Consider the following 8,564-nt stretch of genomic DNA (forward strand, 5'->3'; position numbering starts at 1 on the left):
ATACTGTTGGGGAACGTAGTAGAAATTCAAAATTTTCTATGCATCACCAAGATCAATCTATGGAGAGACTAGCAACGAGAGAGAGAGAGGGAGTGCATCTTCATACCCTTGAAGATCGCTAAGCGGAAGCGTTGCAAGAACGCGGATGAAGGAGTCGTACTCGTAGCGATTCAGATCGCGGTTGATTCCGATCTAAGCACCGAACAACGGCGCCTCCGCGTTCAACACAAGTATAGCCCGGGGACGTCTCCTCCTTCTTGATCCAGCAAGGGGAGAGGAGAAGTCGAGGGAGAACTCCGACAGCACGACGACATGATGGTGGTGGAGCTCGTGGTATTCCTGCAGGGCTTCGCCAAGCACTACGGAGGATGAGAAAGAGTTGGAGGATGGAGGGGCTGCGCCAAAAGCAAGGTTGTGGCAGCCCTCCCACCCCTCCACTATATATAGGGGGAAGGGAGGAGGAGGAGGCGCCCTAGGGTTTCCGAGGGGAGGGGCGGCGGCCATAGGGGAAATCCTAGATGGGTTTGGGCGCCCCCACCCCCTAGGAAACTTGCCCCCCAAGCCGGGAGGGGCGGCTGCCATAGGGGTGGCGCCCCCACCTCTCCAGGTTACGTGAGATGGGGTGGGAGGGGCTCTCAGTCCCTTAGTGGGCTGATGTGCCCCCTCCCCTGGCCCATAAGGTCCCCAACGCTTGCCGGGGCCTCCTAAACCCCTTTCGGACACGCTGGCCATAGCCTGGTACCCCTGGAACACTTCCGGACTCCAATACCCTTCGTCCAATATATCGATCTTCACCGCCGGACCATACCAGAACTCCTCGTGATGTCTGGGATCACATCCGGGACTCCGAACTACCTTCGGTAACCACATACTATTTCCCATAACAACTCTAGTGTCACTGAACCTTAAGTGTGTAGACCCTACGGGTTCGGGAACCATGCAGACATGACCGAGACGTTCTCCGGCCAATAACCAACAGCGGGATATGGATACCCATGTTGGCTCCCACATGTTCCACGATGATCTCATCGGATGAACCATGATGTCGAGGATTCAATCAATCCCGTATACAATTCCCTTTGTCTATCAGTATGTTACTTTCCCGAGATTCAATCGTCGGTATCCCAATACCTCATTCAATCTCGTTACCGGCAAGTCACTTTACTCGTTCCGTAATGCATGATCCCGTGACTAACTACTTAGTCACATTGAGCTCATTATGATGATGCATTACCGAGTGGGCCCAGAGATACCTCTCCGTCATACGGAGTGACGAATCCCAGTCTCGATTCGTGCCAACCCAACAGACACTTTCGGAGATACCTGTAGTGCACCTTTATAGCCACCCAGTTACGTGGTGACGTTTGGTACACCCAAAGCATTCCTATGGTATCCGGGAGTTGCACAATCTCATGGTCTAAGGAAATGATACTTGACATTAGAAAAGCTTTAGCAAACAAACTACACGATCTTGTGCTATGCTTAGGATTGGGTCTTGTCCATCACATCATTCTCCTAATGATGTGATCCCGTTATCAATGACATCCAATGTCCATGGTCAGGAAACCATAACCATCTATTGATCAACGAGCTAGTCAACTAGAGGCTCACTAGGGACATGTTGTGGTCTATATATTCACACATGTATTACGGTTTTCGGTCAATACAATTATAGCATGAACAATAGACAATTATCATGAACAAGGAAATACAATAATAACCATTTTATTATTGCCTCTAGGGCATATTTCAAATAGTCTCCCACTTGCACTAGAGTCAATAATCTAGTTCACATCACTATGTGATTGTAACGAATCCAACACCCATTGTGTTTGATCATATCTCGCTTGTGAGAGAGGTTACTAGTCAACGGGTCTGAATCTTTCAGATCTATGTGTGCTTTACAAATCTCTATGTCATCTCCTAGATGCAGCTACCAGGCTCTATTTGGAGCTATTCCAAATAACTGTTCTACTATACGATTCCGGTTTACTACTCAGAATAATCCGGATTAGTGTCAAAGTTCGTATCGGCGTAACCCTTTACAACGAACTCTTTTACCACCTCCATAATCGAGAAAATTTCTTAGTCCACTAGTTACTAAGGATATGTTTGACCGCTATCTTGTTATCCATTCCTGGATCATTCTTGTACCCCTTGACTGACTCATGGCAAGGTACACTTCAGGTGTGGTACACAGCATAGCATACTGTAGAGCCTATGTCTGAAGCATAGGGGACGACCTTCGTCCATTCTCTCTCTTCTGCCGAGGTCATGTCTTGAGTCTTACTCAATACTCACACCTTATAACACAGCCAAGAACTCCTTCTTCGCCGATCTATTTTGAACTTCTTCAAAATCTTGTCACGTCATGTATTCATTTGAAAGTATTATTAAGCGTTTTTGATCTATCCTTATAGATCTTGATGCTCAATGTTCAAGTAGCTTAATCCAGGTTTTCCATTGAAAACACTTTTCAAATACCCTATATGCTTTCTAGAAATTCTATATCATTTCTGATCAACAATACGTCAACAACATATACTCATCAGAAATTCTATAGTGCTCCCACTCACTTCTTTGGAAATACAAGTTTCTCATAAACTTTGTATAAATCCAAAATCTTTGATCATCTCATCAAAGCATATATTCCAACTCCGAGATGCTTACTCCAATCCTTAGAAGGATTGTTGGAGCTTTGCATACTTGTTAGCATCTTTTAGGATTGTCAAAACCTTCTGGTTGTATCAGATACAACCTTTCCTCAAGAAAATCATTGAGGAAACTATATTTTGACATCTCATCTGCAAGATTTCATAAATAATGCAGTAGCTACTAATATAATTCTAATAGACTCTTAGCATCGCTATGAGTGAGAAAGTCTCATCATAGTCAACTCCTTGAACTTGTCGGAAGACATCTTAGCGACTAGTCGAGCTTTGTTAATGGTGACACTTACCATCATTGTCTGTCTTCCCTTTTAAAATCCATCTATACCCAACAGCCTTATGACTATCAAGTAGTTCTTCCAAAGTCTACACTTTGTTTTATACATGGATCTTCTCTCAGATTTTATGGCCTCGAGCCATTTGTCAGAATCCGGGCCCACCATTGCTTCTCCATAGCTCGTAGGTTCATTGTTGTCTAGCAACATGACCTCCAAGACAGGATTACCATACCACTCGGAAGCAGTACGCGTCCTTGTCGTCCTACGAGGTTCGGTAGTGACTTGATCCGAAGCTTCATGATCACTATCATCAGCTTCCACTTTAATTGGTGTAGGTGCCACAGGAACAAATTCCTGTGCCCTGCTACACACTAGTTGTAGTGATGGTTCAATAACCATATCAAGTCTCCACCATCCTCCTACTCAATTCTTTGGAGAGAAACTTTTCCTCGAGAAAGGACCCGTTTCTAGAAACAATCACTTTTGCTTCCGGATCTGAAATAGGAGGTATACCCAACTGTTTTCGGTGTCCTATGAAGATGTATTTATCCGCTTTGGGTTTGAGCTTATCAGGATGAAAGTTTTTTCACATAAGCGTCGCAACCCCAAACTTTCAAGAAACGACAGCTTAGGTTTCTCTAAACCATAGTTCATATGGTGTCATCTCAATGGAATTACGTGGTGCCCTATTTAAAGTGAATGTGGTTGTCTCTAATGCCTAACCCATGAACGATAGTGGTAATTCGATAAGAGACATCATGGTATGCCCCATATCCAATAGGGTGCATCTATGATGTTCGGACACACCATCACACTATGGTATTCCAGGCGGTGTTAGTTGTGAAACAATTTCCACAATGTCTTAGTTCTGTACCAAACTCGTAACTCAGATATTCATCTCTATGATCATATCATAGACATTTTATCCTGTTGTCACGATGATCTTCAACTTCACTCTGAAATTACTTGAACCTTTCAATAATCCAGGCTTGTGTTTCATCAAGTAAATGTACTCAGCATCTACTCAAATCATCTGTGAAGTAAGAACATAACGATATCCACTGCGTGCCTCAGCACTCATTGGACTGCACACATCAAAATCTATTTCGTCCAACAAGTTGCTTTCTTGTTCCATCTTACTGGAAACGAGGCTTTCAGTCATCTTGCCCATGTGGTATGATTTGTATGTCTCAAGTGATTCAAAATCAAGTGAGTCCAAAAAGCCCATCTGGATGGAGTTTCTTCATGCGTATATACCAATAGACATGGTTCACATGTCTCAATCTTTTCAAAAACGAGTGAGTCCAAAGATCCATCAACATGGAGCTTCTTCATGTGTTTTATACCAATATGACTCAAATGGCAGTGCCACAAGTAGGTGGCACTATATCATTACTATCTTATATCTTTTGGCATGAACATGTGTATCACTACGATCGAGATTCAATAAACCATTCATTTTAGGTGCAAGACCATTGAAGGTATTATTCAAATAAACAGAGTAACCATTATTCTCCTTAAATGAATAACCGTATTGCGATAAACATAATCCAATCATGTCTATGCTCAACACAAACACCAAATAACAATTATTTAGGTTTAACACCAATCTCGATGGTAGAGGGAGTATGCGATGCTTGATCACATCAACCTAGCTAGTCTTCATTTATTCCGTAGCCTTTTATTTCGAGTTACTAACACTTAGCAACTGAACCGGTATCTATTACCATGGTGCTACTAGGAGTACTAGTAAAGTACACATCAATATAATGTATATCCAATATACTTCTGTCGACCTTGCCAGCCTTCTCATCTACCAAGTATCTAGGGTAGTTCTGCTTCAGTGACTGTTCCCCTCATTACAAAAGCACTTAGTCTCGGGTTTGGGTTCAACCTTGGGTTTCTTCACTAGAGCAGCAACTGATTTGCCATTTCATGAAGTATCCCTTCTTGCCCTTGCCCTTCTTGAAACTAGTGGTTCCACTAACCATCAACAATTGATGCTCCTTCTTGATTTCTACTTTCGCGGTGTCAAACATTGCGAATATTTCAAGGATCATCATATCTATCCCTGATAGGTTACAGTTCATCATGAAGCTATAGTAGCTTGGTGGCAATGACTTTGGAGAAACATCACTATCTCATCTGGAAGATTAACTCCCACTCGATTCAAGTGATTGTTGTACCCAGACAATCTGAGTACAAGCTCAACGATTGAGATTTTCTCAATTAGTTTGTAGGCTAAGAAACTTGTCGGAGGTCTCATACCTCTTGACATGGGCACGAGCCTGAAATCCCAATTTCAGCCCTCGGAACATCCCATATGTTCCGCGACGTTTCAAAAACGTCTTCGGCGCCACAATTCTAAACCGTTTAACATTACTGAACTATCATGTAGTCATCAAAACGTGTATGTCAGATGTTCGCAACATCCTCAGACGACGTTTGAGGTTCAGCACACTGAGCGGTGCATTAAGGACATAAGCCTTCTACGCAGCAATGAGAACAATTCTCAGTTCACGGACCCAATCCGCATAATTGCTACTATCAACTTTCAACTAAATTTTCTCTAGGAACATATCTAAAATAGTAGAACTAAAACGCAAGCTATGACACAATTTCCAAAGACCTTTTGACTATGTTCAGGATAATTAAGTTCATGTAATGAACTCCCACTCAGATAGACATCCCTCTAGTCATCTAAGTGATACATGATCCGAGTCAACTAGGCCATGTCCGATCATCACGTGAGACGGACTAGTCATCATCGGTGAACGTCTTCATGTTGATCGTATCTACTATACAACTCATGTTCGACCTTTCGGTCTCTTGTGTTCCGAGGCCATGTCTATACATGCTAGGCTCGTCAAGTCAACCTAAGTGTTTTGCATGTGTAAATCTGGCTTACACCCGTTGTATGCGAACGTTAGAATCTATCACACCCGATCATCACGTGATGCTTTGAAACAACGAACCTTCGCAACGGTGCACAGTTAGGGGGAACACTTTCTTGAAATTTTAGTGAGGGGTCATCTTATTTACGCTACCATCGTTCTAAGCAAATAAGATGTAAACACATGATAAACATCTCATGCAATCAAATAGTGATATGATATGGCCAATATCATTTTGCTCCTTTTGATCTCCATCTTCGGGGCGCCATGATCATCATCGTCACCGGCATGACACCATGATCTCCATCATCGTGTCTCCACGAAGTTGTCTCGCCAACTATTACTTCTACTACTATGGCTAACGGTTTAGCAATAAAGTAAAGTAATTACATGGCGTTATTGAATGACACACATGTCATACAATAAATTAAGACAACTCCTATGGCTCCTGCCGGTTGTCATACTCATCGACATGCTAGTCGTGATTCCTATTACAAGAACATGATCAATCTCATACATCACATATATTTCATTCATCACATCCTTTTTGGCAATATCACATCACGCGACATATGCTGCAAAAACAAGTTAGACGTCCTCTAATTGTTGTTGCAAGTTTTTTACGTGGCTGCTATAGGTTTCTAGCAAGAACGTTTCTTACCTACGCCAAAACCACAACATGATATGCCAATTGCTATTTACCCTTCATAAGGACCCTTTTTATCGAATCCGATCCGACTAAAGTGGGAGAGACTGGCACCCGCTAGCCACCTTATGCAACAAGTGCATGTCAGTCAGTGGAACCTGTCTCACATAAGTGTACGTGTAAGGTCGGTCTGCTTCATCCCACAATACCGTCAAAAAAATATAGGACTAGTAACGGTAAGCATATTGAAAAAAATCAACACCCACAACAACTTGTGTTCTACTCGTGCATAGAATCTACACAATAGACCTAGCTCTGATACCACTATTTGGGAACGTAGCAGAAATTCAAAATTTTCTACGCATCACCAAGATCAATCTATGGAGAGACTAGCAACGAGAGAGAGAGGGAGTGCATCTTCATACCCTTGAAGATCTCTAAGTGGAAGCGTTGCAAGAACGCGGATGAAGGAGTCGTACTCGTAGCGATTCAGATCGCGGTTGATTCCGATCTAAGCACCGAACAACGGCGCCTCTGCGTTCAACACAAGTACAGCCCAGGGACGTCTCCTCCTTCTTGATCCAGCAAGGGGAGAGGAGAAGTTGAGGGAGAACTCCGACAACACGACGGCATGGTGGTGGTGGAGCTCGTGGTATTCCTGCAGGGCTTCGCCAAGCACTACGGAGGATGAGAAAGAGTTGGAGGAGGGAGGGGCTGCGCCAAAAGCAAGGTTGTGGCAGCCCTCCCACCCCTCCACTATATATAGGGGGAAGGGAGGAGGAGGAGGCGCCCTAGGGTTCCCTAGGGGAGGGGCGGCGGCCATAGGGGAAATCCTAGATGGGTTACCCCCTAGGAAACTTGCCCCCCAAGCCGGGAGGGGCGGCTGCCCTAGGGATGGCGCCCCCACCTCTCCAGGTTACGTGAGATTGGGAGGGGCACTCAGCCCCTTAGTGGGCTGATGTGCCCCCTCCCCTTGGCCCATAAGGTCCCCCAATGCTTGTCGGGGCCTCCGAAACCCCTTTCGGACACGCTGGCCATAACCTGGTACCCCCGGAACATTTCCGGACTCCAATACCCTTCGTCCAATATATCGATCTTCACCGCCGGACCATTCTGGAACTCCTCGTGATGTCCGGGATCATATCCGGGACTCCGAACTACCTTCGGTAACCACATACTATTTCCCATAACAACTCTAGCGTCACCGAACCTTAAGTGCGTAGACCCTACGGGTTTGGGAACCATGCAGACATGAACGAGACATTCTCCGGCCAATAACCAACAGTGGGATCTGGATACCCATGTTGGCTCCCACATGTTCCACGATGATCTCATCGGATGAACCACGATGTCGAGGATTCAATCAATCCCGTATACAATTCCCTTTGTCAATCGGTACGTTACTTGCCCGAGATTCAATCGTCGGTATCCCAATACCTCGTTCAATCTCGTTACCGGCAAGTCACTTTACTCGTTCCGTAATGCATGATCCCGTGACTAACTACTTAGTCACATTGAGCTCATTATGATGATGCATTACCGAGTGGGCCCAGAGATACCTCTCCATCATACGGAGTGACAAATCCCAGTCTTGATTCGTGCCAACCCAACAGACACTTTCAGAGATACCTGTAGTGCACCTTTATAGCCACCCAGTTATGTTGTGACGTTTGGTACACCCAAAGCATTCCTACGGTATTCGGGAGTTGCACAATCTCATGGTCTAAGGAAATGATACTTGACATTAGAAAAGCTTTAGCAAACAAACTACACGATCTTGTGCTATGCTTAGGATTGGGTCTTGTCCATCACATCATTCTCCTAATGATGTGATCCCATTATCAATGACATCCAATGTCCATGGTCAGGAAACCATAACCATCTATTGATCAACGAGCTAGTCAACTAGAGGCTCACTAGGGACATGTTGTGGTCTATGTATTCACACATGTATTGCGGTTTCCGGTCAATACAATTATAGCATGAACAATAGACAATTATCATGAACAAGGAAATACAATAATAACCATTTTATTATTGCCTCTAGGGCATATTTCCAACAGATACATCTCCAACA

The sequence above is a fragment of the Triticum dicoccoides genome, chromosome 3B, assembly GCF_002162155.2.
Source record: "Triticum dicoccoides isolate Atlit2015 ecotype Zavitan chromosome 3B, WEW_v2.0, whole genome shotgun sequence".
NCBI classification, from domain to species: Eukaryota; Viridiplantae; Streptophyta; class Magnoliopsida; order Poales; family Poaceae; genus Triticum; species Triticum dicoccoides.